Raw genomic sequence first — 16,999 nt, forward strand, 5'->3', positions numbered from 1 at the left:
ACCCCTGCATGACCTATCCGCACCAATGTATTCTGGCCAGATACAGACAATGGAATATGGAAGTGCTGGGGGGAGGGACTGTGCAAGGAAACCATTGGACATGTAGATATGACAGCCTGATGATCTGACAGTGTTTTGAAATGTTTTAAAAATGTTTTTTTTTTTTTTCTCTCTTTTCCTATTGATGGCTATTGTTGATTTAAGTAATATACACATGCACATAAATTGTTCTCTCTCTTTGTTTTTTTTGCTGTTGTTGTTTTCTCTCTCTTCTCACTCATGCTTTCATGTTTTAAAGATGGTATGTCACCCATCAGTTAGACAAGTGGTGATGCAAGATTTTTGCTCCTTACAGAAAGATCGCTGGTTTGGAGGGAATATTGCATCACCAGAATGTTCGTTTGGAAGACTGAGAGACAGCACCTTTGAGAAGACAGCAGAACGAGAAGAACAACAAGACGAGAGAACTAATTATCGTAACAAGTTTCTCTCCCCCTCAAACTGATTTTCTGTACCCCCATTACAAATTTCTTCTTTTCTCCTCCTGTAAGATGGACTTGCCCCAAGAGACTGTGATCTGGATTTTCCTGTTGACCATGATGTTGACCAGAGCAGTCTGTTCCGGTGAGAGTATCAGTGAGGTCGTGAAAGGATCCAGAAAGGTCCTGATGATAAAGATGGAGGTGTAAATTTCCAATAGCAACCCAATCACCAAGCAAAGGCGAGTACCGGAAACGATCTAGCAGCCATGTTATTTGTAAACATTTTTCTTTTAAGGATTATTAGCTGAAGAAAACTGTATCTGTAGGCTCTGTAACAATGTCATTGAGGATGGGTGCATTAAGAAATGCCAATCCAGTTTTAATATCCATATGGACCGGCATCCATTGAGTGACTATCACTCCTTAGTGGGTAATGTGTTAAACAAAACAGATTGTTGGGTATGCTCTCAAGTACCTCAGGGTCATAGCAAATCAGGGCTAGTACCATTTCCTTTAACGATAGAGGAGGTACTTGAGTTAAATGGTGGGAGACCGGTGGACCGGAGGTTTAATATCTCCAGCCCTCCTAGTTTGAAGCTCCACCAATACCATGTGGATAGGTCCCTATTATGTTTCAACATCTCCAATCCCCGAAAGCCGGGAAATTGGGAAGTGTCATGGAGTAACCAAACCATGACCTTTTCGCATAGAGCAGATAGAATGCCTACAGATACAGAGCTTGTACGCCACATAGCCAGTAGAGGAAAATCTTTCCGGTATAGGTATACCTTAGGAAATAGGATTACTAGAGTTGGAGAGGTATCACCAGGATACTGTGCACATATCGTACAACCTGATACGTGTACTAAGCAGATGGAAGAATTAGGGTTAGGAGATTTCACATGGAAGGTGTGTAATATGGTTATGTCCTACTCCGTCCCATATGTTCTCCCCGATGATGCATATTTCATATGCGGGAGAAAGGCGTACAAGTGGCTTGCCCCAAACTCTGAAGGATTGTGTTATATTGGAAAAGTACTGCCTGAAGTAATGACTGTATCACATGACAAAATGAAAGACATACACCGTGGTGCCCAAGCTCCTTATACTCACACCCATTACGAGCACGTTGTTAAAAGGCACCTGATAGAGAAGACAGAGCATCCGGCCTCTGATCTGATAAGTGAATCCACCGGGATTCAATTCTTAATCGCGTTAGATTTCACCCGCACCGCTAGAGGAGTGCTGAATTATAAATACATATCGGCGCTCGCAAATTTGTTAGATAATATCACTGAAATGTATGATGACACGTTTAGATATACTGGAAGGGAACTTCAAGCTTATAAAACAGAACTGGTGCAGCATAGAATGGTTCTTAATTACCTCACAGCAGTGACAGGTGGATATTGTGTTACATTGGCAACACAGTACGGCGTGAAGTGTTGCACGTATATCACGAATAACACCGAGGATCCGGTCGAGGTCATAGACCAAAAGATGGACGATATTCTCCAATTGAAGTGGGAATTTCGCAGGAGACACAATCTCACTCTTGCTGCTGTAGGTAATGAGCTGACTGGTTGGGTGTCATGGTTGAACCCGCGAAATTGGTTTTCTGGTTTAGGAGAATGGGCTCAAGGAGTCATAATGGATGTTGGGAAGTTTCTCCTATGTATCTTAGGTGTTGTCATATCGATTGGATTGATATTTAGATGCGGTCAGGCTTTAATGAAGTGCAAACATCGTACAAGGGTAATGAGTTTAAGGAGTGAGGAAACTGTAATTAACCTGGACTTGATTTATGACCCAAATGTAGAAACAATGATGTGATGAAAATGCGATTTCTACGGTCCGTTTCTTTCACCTGTTTTTCCGTTTTCTCCAAGGTAACAAGACCCACTTGGACGAGGAATTTGATGAGCCGATATACAGACAACAGAGGGATTAAAGAAGAAGTTTGACAACCTGATACACAGATTTTTTATGAACTATGCCATGGATCCCCAGTTTCCCTAGAAATTTTAAAATTACGCTAGCCCAACACTTTTGTAAATCTATGGACATTGACAGCTTTGCTCGCACCTTATGGGCAAAAGCACAAAGAAGACTGCATTCAACAGACACCAAACAAGACCTCAATCGACGAATGTACATTTACCTGACATAGAATACCACCGCATTTACCGTAATTATGTCTTTTCTTCATTTCTACAACCCTCAGGTAATGACACACATAGTCGATAGGGAATACAGGCACAGATATCAGCAATCACATATCTCCCCCATTCATGTATCATCAACTAAAATGTGCTCCCCCATTTTGTTACAACCAAAGCCAAAAAGAGCTCGGTAAAGTCTGACAGCCCATCCACAGACCCGTACCGCGGGATAAGAAGGAATTCAAATGTATACTTCGCAATACCTCGAAGCTTGATTTAAAACACGTACGGCACGATGATACATGACCCCCAAGCACGGATTCATACACACATGCTTCTGCTATCTCACTAGGTCATACCCTCTTCACACCTTCTCCTCTCTCCTCCTTTACCCAACCATGTAAATGTATTAACCCCTAACATATATTTTTCTCTTTTTGAAATGTTTTCAGGAAGTGGCAGTTATTGTTGACTGCCAAAGGGTGGACTGTCAAAGTCAGAAAAATATCTCTACACACACTGCCATATTTGCACCTCATACTGGTCCGCACTGCGCATGCGTACGCTCTCCCGTACGTGCACATACTCACAGTCGCGGGCACCCGCAGGCGCACGGTATGCGTATTTACGGTAGAGTTTATGTAATCGTAGCGTGCTACTCATTCGTTACATATTTTCACTAATAATGTATTTTGTAGATCATGGTCCCTTTGATAGATTCTGAAAGTTTAGTTAACATAGCATGTTCCTGAACAGAGAGATCCCTCTTTGTATTGTACGAAGGGTCTAACAGGGGTCATACAGTAGTGTTTGGTACCCATCGGAAGAGTATTTAAATAGCAATATTCCGGTGTTGGTTTGGAGCGGATTAATCGCTCGTGCGAATAGTTATGGACATAAGAAGTTTATGTCCATTTACTATTATTTGTTCTTACTTAGTCATGCGGCGGGAAACCCATTATCCCACCCACCTGGACAGTTGGAAACAGTCACAGCCCACCTGTATGAATCAACCTATGACCTTTTGTTATAATGCGAAGCCGAATTCCTGTGTCCAATGAACAATGAGATTGTAGGGACCATTGAATTGTATTGTGTGTGGGGCATAAATAGGCAGGCCGACCGTATCCAGTTCACTCTCTTCAACGGTTCTCATTGCTGATAATCGGGAGCTGGATATCGAGGCGCATGCGATCGTTTCCCCTTGTGCGTAAGTTCTCTCCGCAATCATATTGTCTTGATGTTATTGTAAGCCATCTCTCTCTCCCCTCTTTCTCCCTTATTTTCCCTTGATTGTATTGTATTGTATTGCATTGTATTTCCTGTGTAGTTATCTGGTTAGTTAGTCTATGTTATATTGTAGTGTATGATTTGTTCTGTGATTCTTTTGCAAGTATAATAGTCATAATACATATAATAGGTTTTGGACCCTAAGCCCAGGTATCTGTGTATTTCTTATAGTGTTAAGTATTCCCTGAGCGTCGGTGACGCTCAAGCAGCTTTGTAGTTAATCAGGTTACACCAGGTTGCACTTACACTCTGTCACCACACTAAGGTTTACTGTATATTTCGTTGTTAAAGGTATAGATATAAAGGTTTAACGTTATAAGCGTCTGCACCGCTGGTGATCTCCTCGTGGTCCCGAGCGTCCGCTACGCTATAGCGAATCATTACGTTAGTCGGCAGCCAATAGCGTGCCTGCCTGTGATCTCTGGGCCGTAAGCGAACGTGACGCTTGAGCGTCTCGACTACGGTTGAGCGATCGCTACGCAACTTGCGTACCCTTACGGTACTTCCTACGTAGATAGCGTACAGTGTTCTTAGACCTCTTAAAGTGTTTTATATACGATAAATATTTAGCTTTATCAGTGATAATTAGATATCACCTTGTTTTCGCATTAAACAGACTTCCACATGAGAAAGCAGCAAGGATGCAGTGGCGTTAATGTTTCCTGGTGTCAACTTGTATTATTTCAGTAGACATTGAAATGAGGATGCATCTTGCTGCCTTTCCAATGAAGCAAGTTTAATTTAGTAATAGGTGAAAAACCATCCTTACAAAGGTGTTAATCAGAGACTTGGCTTTGTGGACACTTTTCAGAGAACAAATTTGTTAGCATAAAAATAAAGCCAGAAAATGAAGAGCTGTTTAATAACTCAATTGGATTTTTCTGCCAGCATATTTTTTTTCTCTGCAAACCACTGCTAAATTGTGCTTCCTAGCTGTTTTTATAAAATCAATGAATCAAATCTAACTCTGATTACATCAGAGAAGGCCAGGTACCCTACACCATAAGAGGGAGTTTGAAATTTTGACTTGTCTACTTAAAGATCACCAAAATCTGATAACAAGATCAATTACATCCCTGGGTGGGATTGAACCACCAACCTTTTAGTTAATAGCCGTACACACTAACTGATTGCGCCACAGAGACACTTTGCGAAAGTGCATACTGACAAAGGCTAATAAGCATTCATCTAAAACGTTTCCTAGAAAAACTTTAAAAAGTCAATAATCTGGAGAGTTTTTGTAAGATGTTTCTTCCATCAACCAACGAAGAAACACATTGGTACTTTCCCATGATGAGTGAGTGCTTCAGGATCTCTTGCACTTACATGTGCAGCAGAGTACAGCAATGGAAGCATGCTGGGCTCATAACCCAGAGGTAGGCAGATTGAAACTATCCTCTGCTGTATGCTTTTTTTTTTTTAATTAAAGTAATCCAAAACTGGGATTGATATTTTGGCTCTTTTATTTTTACTTAAAGTACAATAACTTTTACCATTTTAATTTGTTTTAATAGTATATTGACAGTATTGTTTTCTTTCAAAAATCCACTTAATTTTCTTTACCCTATTATTAAAATGGTAATTGACAAAAACAAACTACATTGTCACCAGAAGAGCAATACAAAATGTACAAGTGATATATTAAAATCATCTTTCTAGCTTGAATTTCAATGATGCATTGGGGCAACGATTTTGTGAGAAACATCTTCACCCTTAAATAAAGATTTTCTTAATTCCTTACCTGTGTGCTAATTAGATATCACCTTGTTTTCGCATTAAACAGACTTCCACATGAGAAAGCAGCAAGGATGCAGTAGCGTTAATGTTTCCTGGTGTCAACTTGTATTATTTCAGTAGACATTGAAATGAGGATGCATCTTGCTGCCTTTCCAATGAAGCAAGTTTAATTTAGTAATAGGTGAAAAACCATCCCTACAAAGGTGTTAATCAGAGACTTGGCTTTGTGGACACTTTTCAGAGAACAAATTTGTTAGCATAAAAATAAAGCCAGAAAATGAAGAGCTGTTTAATCACTCAATTGGATTTTTTTTTCCAGCATATTTTTTTTCTCTGCAACCCACTGCTAAATTGTGCTTCCTAGCTGTTTTTTATAAAATCACTGAATCAAATCTAACTCTGATTACATCAGAGAAGGCCAGGTACCCTACACAATAAGAGGGGGTTTGAAATTTTGACTTGTCTACTTAAATATCACCAAAATCTGATCACAAGGTCAATTACATTCCTGGGTGGGATTAAACCACCAACCTTTTGGTTAATAGCCTTACACACTAACCAATTGCACCACAGAGACACTTTGCAAAAAGTACATACTGACAAAGGCTAATAAGCATTCATCAAGAACGTTTCCTAGAAAAACTTTAAAAAGTCAATAATCTGGAGAGTTTTTGTAAGATGTTTCTTCCATCAACCAATGAAGAAAAACATTGGTACTTTCCCATGATGAGTGAGTGCTTCAGGATCTCTTGCACTTACATGTGCAGCAGAGTACTGCAATGGAAGCATGCTGGGCCCATAACCCAGAGATAGGCAGATTGAAACTATCCTTTGCTATATGCATTTTTTTTTGTTAATTAAAGTAATCCAAAACTGGGATTGATATTTTTGCTCTTTTATTTTTACTTAAAGTACAATAACTTTTACCATTTTAATTTGTTTTAATAGTATATTGACAGTATTGTTTTCTTTCAAAAATCAACTTAATTTTCTTTACCCTATTATTAAAATGGTAATTGACAAAAACAAACTACATTGTTACCAGAAGAGCAATACAAAATGTACAAGTGATATATTAAAATCATCTTTCCAGCTTGAATTTCAATGATGCATTGGGGCAACGATTTTGTGAGAAACATCTTCACCCTTAAATAAAGATTTTCTTAATTCCTTACCTGTGTGCTAATTAGATATCACCTTGTTTTCACATTAAACAGACTTCCACATGAGAAAGCAGCAAGGATGCAGTGGCGTTAATGTTTCCTGGAGTCAACCTGTATTATTTCAGTAGACATTGAAATGAGGATGCATCTTGCTGCCTTTCCAATGAAGCAAGTTTAATTTAGTAATAGGTGAAAAACCATCCCTACAACGGTGTTAATCAGAGACTTGGCTTTGTGGACACTTTTCAGAGAACAAATTTGTTAGCATAAAAATAAACCAGAAAATGAAGAGCTGTTTAATCACTCAATTGGATTTTTTTGCCAGCATATTTTTTTTCTCTGCAACCCACTGCTAAATTGTGCTTCCTAGCTGTTTTTTATAAAATCACTGAATCAAATCTAACTCTGATAACATCAGAGAAGGCCAGGTACCCTACACAATAAAATGGGGTTTGAAATTTTGACTTGTCTACTTAAATATCACCAAAATCTGATCACAAGGTCAATTACGTCCCTGGGTGGGATTGAACCACCAACCTTTTGGTTAATAGCCTTACACACTAACCAATTGCGCCACAGAGACACTTTGCAAAAGTCCATACTGACAAAGGCTAATAAGCATTCATCTAGAACGTTTCCTAGAAAAACTTTAAAAAGTCAATAATCTGGAGAGTTTTTGTAAGATGTTTCTTCCATCAACCAATGAAGAAACACATTGGTACTTTCCCATGATGAGTGAGTGCTTCAGGATCGCTTGCACTTACATGTGCAGCAGAGTACTGCAATGGAAGCATGCTGGGCCCATAACCCAGAGATAGGCAGATTGAAACTATCCTTTGCTATATGCATTTTTTTTGTTAATTAAAGTAATCCAAAACTGGGATTGATATTTTGGCTCTTTTATTTTTACTTAAAGTACAATAACTTTTACCATTTTAATTTGTTTTGATAGTATATTGACAGTATTGTTTTCTTTCAAAAATCCACTTAATTTTCTTTACCCTATTATTAAAATTGTAATTGACAAAAACAAACTACATTGTCACCAGAAGAGCAATACAAAATGTACAAGTGATATATTAAAATCATCTTTCCAGTTTGAATTTCAATGATGCATTGGGGCAACGATTTTGTGAGAAACATCTTCACCCTTAAATAAAGATTTTCTTAATTCCTTACCTGTGTGCTAATTAGATATCACCTTGTTTTCACATTAAACAGACTTCCACATGAGAAAGCAGCAAGGATGCAGTGGCGTTAATGTTTCCTGGTGTCAACCTGTATTATTTCAGTAGACATTGAAATGAGGATGCATCTTGCTGCCTTTCCAATGAAGCAAGTTTAATTTAGTAATAGGTGAAAAACCATCCCTACAAAGGTGTTAATCAGAGACTTGGCTTTGTGGACACTTTTCAGAGAACAAATTTGTTAGCATAAAAATAAAGCCAGAAAATGAAGAGCTGTTTAATCACTCAATTGTATTTTTTTGCCAGCATATTTTTTTTATGTGCAACCCACTGCTAAATTGTGCTTCCTAGCTGTTTTTTATAAAATCACTGAATCAAATCTAACTCTGATTACATCAGAGAAGGCCAGGTACCCTACACAATAAGAGGGGGTTTGAAATTTTGACTTGTCTACTTAAAGATCACCAAATTCTGATCACAAGGTCAATTACATTCCTGGGTGGGATTGAACCACCAACCTTTTGGTTATTAGCCTTACACACTAACCAATTGCGCCACAGAGACACTTTGCAAAAGTACATACTGACAAAGGCTAATAAGCATTCATCTAGAACGTTTCCTAGAAAAACTTTAAAAAGTCAATAATCTGGAGAGTTTTTGTAAGATGTTTCTTCCATCAACCAACGAAGAAACACATTGGTACTTTCCCATGATGAGTGAGTGCTCCAGGATCTCTTGCACTTACATGTGCAGCAGAGTACTGCAATGGAAGCATGCTGGGCCCATAACCCAGAGGTAGGCAGATTGAAACTATCCTTTGCTATATGCATTTTTTTTTGTTAATTAAAGTAATCCAAAACTGGGATTGATATTTTTGCTCTTTTATTTTTACTTAAAGTACAATAACTTTTACCATTTTAATTTGTTTTAATAGTATATTGACAGTATTGTTTTCTTTCAAAAATCAACTTAATTTTCTTTACCCTATTATTAAAATGGTAATTGACAAAAACAAACTACATTGTCACCAGAAGAGCAATACAAAATGTACAAGTGATATATTAAAATCATCTTTCCAGCTTGAATTTCAATGATGCATTGGGGCAACGATTTTGTGAGAAACATCTTCACCCTTAAATAAAGATTTTCTTAATTCCTTACCTGTGTGCTAATTAGATATCACCTTGTTTTCACATTAAACAGACTTCCACATGAGAAAGCAGCAAGGATGCAGTGGCGTTAATGTTTCCTGGAGTCAACCTGTATTATTTCAGTAGACATTGAAATGAGGATGCATCTTGCTGCCTTTCCAATGAAGCAAGTTTAATTTAGTAATAGGTGAAAAACCATCCCTACAACGGTGTTAATCAGAGACTTGGCTTTGTGGACACTTTTCAGAGAACAAATTTGTTAGCATAAAAATAAACCAGAAAATGAAGAGCTGTTTAATCACTCAATTGGATTTTTTTGCCAGCATATTTTTTTTCTCTGCAACCCACTGCTAAATTGTGCTTCCTAGCTGTTTTTTATAAAATCACTGAATCAAATCTAACTCTGATAACATCAGAGAAGGCCAGGTACCCTACACAATAAAATGGGGTTTGAAATTTTGACTTGTCTACTTAAATATCACCAAAATCTGATCACAAGGTCAATTACGTCCCTGGGTGGGATTGAACCACCAACCTTTTGGTTAATAGCCTTACACACTAACCAATTGCGCCACAGAGACACTTTGCAAAAGTCCATACTGACAAAGGCTAATAAGCATTCATCTAGAACGTTTCCTAGAAAAACTTTAAAAAGTCAATAATCTGGAGAGTTTTTGTAAGATGTTTCTTCCATCAACCAATGAAGAAACACATTGGTACTTTCCCATGATGAGTGAGTGCTTCAGGATCGCTTGCACTTACATGTGCAGCAGAGTACTGCAATGGAAGCATGCTGGGCCCATAACCCAGAGATAGGCAGATTGAAACTATCCTTTGCTATATGCATTTTTTTTGTTAATTAAAGTAATCCAAAACTGGGATTGATATTTTGGCTCTTTTATTTTTACTTAAAGTACAATAACTTTTACCATTTTAATTTGTTTTGATAGTATATTGACAGTATTGTTTTCTTTCAAAAATCCACTTAATTTTCTTTACCCTATTATTAAAATTGTAATTGACAAAAACAAACTACATTGTCACCAGAAGAGCAATACAAAATGTACAAGTGATATATTAAAATCATCTTTCCAGTTTGAATTTCAATGATGCATTGGGGCAACGATTTTGTGAGAAACATCTTCACCCTTAAATAAAGATTTTCTTAATTCCTTACCTGTGTGCTAATTAGATATCACCTTGTTTTCACATTAAACAGACTTCCACATGAGAAAGCAGCAAGGATGCAGTGGCGTTAATGTTTCCTGGTGTCAACCTGTATTATTTCAGTAGACATTGAAATGAGGATGCATCTTGCTGCCTTTCCAATGAAGCAAGTTTAATTTAGTAATAGGTGAAAAACCATCCCTACAAAGGTGTTAATCAGAGACTTGGCTTTGTGGACACTTTTCAGAGAACAAATTTGTTAGCATAAAAATAAAGCCAGAAAATGAAGAGCTGTTTAATCACTCAATTGTATTTTTTTGCCAGCATATTTTTTTTATGTGCAACCCACTGCTAAATTGTGCTTCCTAGCTGTTTTTTATAAAATCACTGAATCAAATCTAACTCTGATTACATCAGAGAAGGCCAGGTACCCTACACAATAAGAGGGGGTTTGAAATTTTGACTTGTCTACTTAAAGATCACCAAATTCTGATCACAAGGTCAATTACATTCCTGGGTGGGATTGAACCACCAACCTTTTGGTTATTAGCCTTACACACTAACCAATTGCGCCACAGAGACACTTTGCAAAAGTACATACTGACAAAGGCTAATAAGCATTCATCTAGAACGTTTCCTAGAAAAACTTTAAAAAGTCAATAATCTGGAGAGTTTTTGTAAGATGTTTCTTCCATCAACCAACGAAGAAACACATTGGTACTTTCCCATGATGAGTGAGTGCTCCAGGATCTCTTGCACTTACATGTGCAGCAGAGTACTGCAATGGAAGCATGCTGGGCCCATAACCCAGAGGTAGGCAGATTGAAACTATCCTTTGCTATATGCATTTTTTTTTGTTAATTAAAGTAATCCAAAACTGGGATTGATATTTTTGCTCTTTTATTTTTACTTAAAGTACAATAACTTTTACCATTTTAATTTGTTTTAATAGTATATTGACAGTATTGTTTTCTTTCAAAAATCAACTTAATTTTCTTTACCCTATTATTAAAATGGTAATTGACAAAAACAAACTACATTGTCACCAGAAGAGCAATACAAAATGTACAAGTGATATATTAAAATCATCTTTCCAGCTTGAATTTCAATGATGCATTGGGGCAACGATTTTGTGAGAAACATCTTCACCCTTAAATAAAGATTTTCTTAATTCCTTACCTGTGTGCTAATTAGATATCACCTTGTTTTCACATTAAACAGACTTCCACATGAGAAAGCAGCAAGGATGCAGTGGCGTTAATGTTTCCTGGAGTCAACCTGTATTATTTCAGTAGACATTGAAATGAGGATGCATCTTGCTGCCTTTCCAATGAAGCAAGTTTAATTTAGTAATAGGTGAAAAACCATCCCTACAACGGTGTTAATCAGAGACTTGGCTTTGTGGACACTTTTCAGAGAACAAATTTGTTAGCATAAAAATAAACCAGAAAATGAAGAGCTGTTTAATCACTCAATTGGATTTTTTTGCCAGCATATTTTTTTTCTCTGCAACCCACTGCTAAATTGTGCTTCCTAGCTGTTTTTTATAAAATCACTGAATCAAATCTAACTCTGATAACATCAGAGAAGGCCAGGTACCCTACACAATAAAATGGGGTTTGAAATTTTGACTTGTCTACTTAAATATCACCAAAATCTGATCACAAGGTCAATTACGTCCCTGGGTGGGATTGAACCACCAACCTTTTGGTTAATAGCCTTACACACTAACCAATTGCGCCACAGAGACACTTTGCAAAAGTCCATACTGACAAAGGCTAATAAGCATTCATCTAGAACGTTTCCTAGAAAAACTTTAAAAAGTCAATAATCTGGAGAGTTTTTGTAAGATGTTTCTTCCATCAACCAATGAAGAAACACATTGGTACTTTCCCATGATGAGTGAGTGCTTCAGGATCGCTTGCACTTACATGTGCAGCAGAGTACTGCAATGGAAGCATGCTGGGCCCATAACCCAGAGATAGGCAGATTGAAACTATCCTTTGCTATATGCATTTTTTTTGTTAATTAAAGTAATCCAAAACTGGGATTGATATTTTGGCTCTTTTATTTTTACTTAAAGTACAATAACTTTTACCATTTTAATTTGTTTTGATAGTATATTGACAGTATTGTTTTCTTTCAAAAATCCACTTAATTTTCTTTACCCTATTATTAAAATTGTAATTGACAAAAACAAACTACATTGTCACCAGAAGAGCAATACAAAATGTACAAGTGATATATTAAAATCATCTTTCCAGTTTGAATTTCAATGATGCATTGGGGCAACGATTTTGTGAGAAACATCTTCACCCTTAAATAAAGATTTTCTTAATTCCTTACCTGTGTGCTAATTAGATATCACCTTGTTTTCACATTAAACAGACTTCCACATGAGAAAGCAGCAAGGATGCAGTGGCGTTAATGTTTCCTGGTGTCAACCTGTATTATTTCAGTAGACATTGAAATGAGGATGCATCTTGCTGCCTTTCCAATGAAGCAAGTTTAATTTAGTAATAGGTGAAAAACCATCCCTACAAAGGTGTTAATCAGAGACTTGGCTTTGTGGACACTTTTCAGAGAACAAATTTGTTAGCATAAAAATAAAGCCAGAAAATGAAGAGCTGTTTAATCACTCAATTGTATTTTTTTGCCAGCATATTTTTTTTATGTGCAACCCACTGCTAAATTGTGCTTCCTAGCTGTTTTTTATAAAATCACTGAATCAAATCTAACTCTGATTACATCAGAGAAGGCCAGGTACCCTACACAATAAGAGGGGGTTTGAAATTTTGACTTGTCTACTTAAAGATCACCAAATTCTGATCACAAGGTCAATTACATTCCTGGGTGGGATTGAACCACCAACCTTTTGGTTATTAGCCTTACACACTAACCAATTGCGCCACAGAGACACTTTGCAAAAGTACATACTGACAAAGGCTAATAAGCATTCATCTAGAACGTTTCCTAGAAAAACTTTAAAAAGTCAATAATCTGGAGAGTTTTTGTAAGATGTTTCTTCCATCAACCAACGAAGAAACACATTGGTACTTTCCCATGATGAGTGAGTGCTCCAGGATCTCTTGCACTTACATGTGCAGCAGAGTACTGCAATGGAAGCATGCTGGGCCCATAACCCAGAGGTAGGCAGATTGAAACTATCCTTTGCTATATGCATTTTTTTTTTGTTAATTAAAGTAATCCAAAACTGGGATTGATATTTTTGCTCTTTTATTTTTACTTAAAGTACAATAACTTTTACCATTTTAATTTGTTTTAATAGTATATTGACAGTATTGTTTTCTTTCAAAAATCAACTTAATTTTCTTTACCCTATTATTAAAATGGTAATTGACAAAAACAAACTACATTGTCACCAGAAGAGCAATACAAAATGTACAAGTGATATATTAAAATCATCTTTCCAGCTTGAATTTCAATGATGCATTGGGGCAACGATTTTGTGAGAAACATCTTCACCCTTAAATAAAGATTTTCTTAATTCCTTACCTGTGTGCTAATTAGATATCACCTTGTTTTCACATTAAACAGACTTCCACATGAGAAAGCAGCAAGGATGCAGTGGCGTTAATGTTTCCTGGTGTCAACCTGTATTATTTCAGTAGATATTGAAATGACGATGCATCTTGCTGCCTTTCCAATGAAGCAAGTTTAATTTAGTAATAGGTGAAAAACCATCCCTACAAAGGTGTTAATCAGATACTTGGCTTTGTGGACACTTTTCAGAGAACAAATTTGTTAGCATAAAAATAAAGCCAGAAAATGAAGAGCTGTTTAATCACTCAATTGGATTTTTTTGCCAGCATATTTCTTTTTCTCTGCAACCCACTGCTAAATTGTGCTTCCTAGCTGTTTTTTTTTATAAAATCACTTAATCAAATCTAACTCTGATTACATCAGAGAAGGCCAGGTACCCTACACCACAAGAGGGGGTTTGAAATTTTGACTTGTCTACTTAAAGATCACCAAAATCTGATAACAAGGTAAATTACGTCCCTGGGTGGGATTGAACCACCAACCTTTTGGATAATAACCGAACACGCTAACTGATTGCGCCACAGAGACACTTTGCAAACGTACATTCTGACAAACGCTAATAAGCATTCATCTAGAACGTTTCCTAGAAAAACTTTAAAAAGTCAATAATCTGGAGAGTTTTTGTAAGATGTTTCTTCCATCAATCAACGAAGAACATTCAAGCTGATTTCTTGCAGCAGCTGGGCACTGTAACAGCTCCAGAGCTGCTCTTTAAGGCAACTAAAAGGGTGTGGGCCCTGCAGCACTACCTGTAGTTCGCATTGTGCGTTGGAAGGCACAAAGTAAGCAGACGGGAGAAGTCAGGATAGTGCGCAAGGGCATAGAAGGGAGCGGCTCAAGAAAAGAGAAGTGGAAACAGACAGCAAACTAGGCTGGAGAGAGACCTGAGACAAAGAGATCTGAATTATACGAGAGCCGACCAGGGGAAACACAAATTATGCAGTCAAGTTTCCCACATTTGGGGAAATCACAGGGGCAGCACACCCAGAGTGCAATGGGTGAGCCTTGCCCTGGGAGAAGCACCTACATGATCATAGTATCTCACCTGGCAGGTAAGTAGGAGTTGGGCTAGAGTTGCGAAGGGTCGCTGCTCGGGTACCCCCCTGTCAAGTGAAGGAGATCCAACTGAGGCAGCACAAGGGAACTCTCGAAAGAAGAACAAGGCTAGAGGAAGATCTGAGACAAAGAAATCTGATTTTTACCAGAGTTGACCAGAAGAAAGCACAAACACAGTCCCCCACTACCACAAATAATGCAGTTGAGTTTCCCACATTTGGGGAAATCACAGGGGTCAGCATACCCAGAATGCAATGAATGAACCTCACCCTGGGAGAACAATCTTAATGACCATGGTATCTCCTATGCAAAATAAGTATGATTTGGGATAGGGCTGGGGAGGGCCGCTGCTCAGGCACATCTCTGTCAAGTAAAGGAGATTCAACTGAGGCAGCACAAGGGAACTCTCATCTGGGGACAACAACTGCAGGGAGAACACATATTTTCAGATGAACATGGGAGGGCAGAAGGCTTCCTAATACTGAAGCACCCCCAAACAACAAACCAAATGCAACAACTAGTGCAAGCATTCCTGGGGGAAGGCCTGCAGCAGATGGATTTGCATATGGTGATGTCATCCAAGCAGTGGGTCAAAGTTGGCTTCAACCCTCGTCTGCATATGAAAAGAAAAAAGGGATGTGCAGGGCATGGCGTCCTTTTGTGGCGCTTGGATGACCCCTAATTCGCATTAAACATCTCCACCCTCCTTCGGTGTGGGGCTCATGTTGGCTATGCCCCAGCCCCTGAAGCAGATGAGAGTTCCCTTGTGCTGCCTCAGTTGAATCTCCTTTACTTGACAGAGATGTGCCTGAGCAGCGGCCCTCCCCAGCCCTATCCCAAATCATACTTATTTTGCATAGGAGATACCATGGTCATGAAGATTGTTCTCCCAGGGTGAGGTTCATTCATTGCATTCTGGGTATGCTGACCCCTGTGATTTCCCCAAATGTGGGAAACTCAACTGCATTATTTGTGGTAGTGGGGGACTGTGTTTGTGCTTTCCTCTGGTCAGCTCTGGTAAAAGCCAGATTTCTGTGTCTCAGATCTTCCTCTAGCCTTGTTCTTCTTTCGAGAGTTCTCTTGTGCTGCCTCAGTTGGATCTCCTTCACTTGACAGGGGGGTGCCCGAGCAGCGACCCTCCTCAGCTCTTGCCCAACTCCTACTTACCTGCCAGGTATGATCAGGAAGGTGCTTCTCCCAGGGCAAGGCTCACCCATTGCACTCTGGGTGTGCTGCATCTGCGATTTCCCCAAATGTGGGACACTTGACTGCATAATTTGTGTTTCCTCTGGTCGGCTCTCATATAATTCAGATCTCTTTGTCTCAGGTCTCTAATGCTAATGGCTGATTAGAATAAATGCCGTGCAGCTGCCTTGCTGCACGGCCAGAGAGCAGGTGAATATCTTAATTTCCTAAAGCCTAGCAACGGGGAACGCGGTCCGCCAGTGGCGTCCCCGTTGCTAGGGTCCGTGCGGCTCAGCGCGCCCGGCGTCTAGCGTTGCTAGGGAGCCGGCGGCTGTACGTGCACGTCATCTCTAGTTGCTAGGCGCCGGGCCGCGCAGACCATCAAGCGGACCCCGGCGCCAAACAGTACCCCCCCCCTTGAGGAGGGGTCAAGGAACCCCTAAAGCCAGGTTTCTGAGGAAATTCCCGAAAAAATGCCCTCTTGAGCCTCGGGGCATGAAGATCCTTATCCAGGACCCAAGACTTTTCCTCCGGACCATAGCCTTTCCAGTGAACCAGAAAATACAGCCGATCCCGGGACAATTTGGAATCGAGAACCTTCTCTACCAAGAACTCCTGTTGTCCCTGTACATCTACTGGAGATCTACCCTGAGAGATCTTCCGAGGAAATCTACTGGAAGAAACGTATTGTTTCAACAGGGAACAATGAAACGTATTTCCAATCCTGAGAGATCTTGGTAAACGTAACCGAAAGGCAACTGGGTTGACTCTTTTAATAATAAGAAATGGCCCAATAAATTTGGGTCCCAGTCTAGCTGAGGATCGTCGAAGCCTGATGTTGCGAGTCGACAACCA

The 16,999-nt window shown here is 38.9% G+C and overlaps 3 non-coding genes and 1 pseudogene across 3 annotated transcripts; 2 read left to right on the top strand and 2 right to left on the bottom strand.

Moving 5' to 3' along the window:
* Positions 1–14,800: 14,800 nt before the first annotated feature.
* Positions 14,801–14,963, bottom strand: LOC135028139 (U1 spliceosomal RNA). The gene has a single exon (XR_010224494.1). It is a non-coding gene; the product is annotated as a U1 spliceosomal RNA (small nuclear RNA).
* Positions 14,964–15,115: 152 nt separating this feature from the next.
* On the bottom strand, positions 15,116–15,279 carry LOC135028138 (U1 spliceosomal RNA). Its single transcript, XR_010224493.1, has one exon. It is a non-coding gene; the product is annotated as a U1 spliceosomal RNA (small nuclear RNA).
* Positions 15,280–15,802: 523 nt separating this feature from the next.
* On the top strand, positions 15,803–15,966 carry LOC135028136 (U1 spliceosomal RNA). The gene has a single exon (XR_010224490.1). It is a non-coding gene; the product is annotated as a U1 spliceosomal RNA (small nuclear RNA).
* A 152-nt stretch (positions 15,967–16,118) lies between these two features.
* Positions 16,119–16,273, top strand: LOC135028140 (U1 spliceosomal RNA; annotated as a pseudogene).
* Positions 16,274–16,999: the final 726 nt, after the last annotated feature.

This window comes from Pseudophryne corroboree, unplaced genomic scaffold (assembly GCF_028390025.1).
Source record: "Pseudophryne corroboree isolate aPseCor3 unplaced genomic scaffold, aPseCor3.hap2 scaffold_474, whole genome shotgun sequence".
NCBI classification, from domain to species: Eukaryota; Metazoa; Chordata; class Amphibia; order Anura; family Myobatrachidae; genus Pseudophryne; species Pseudophryne corroboree.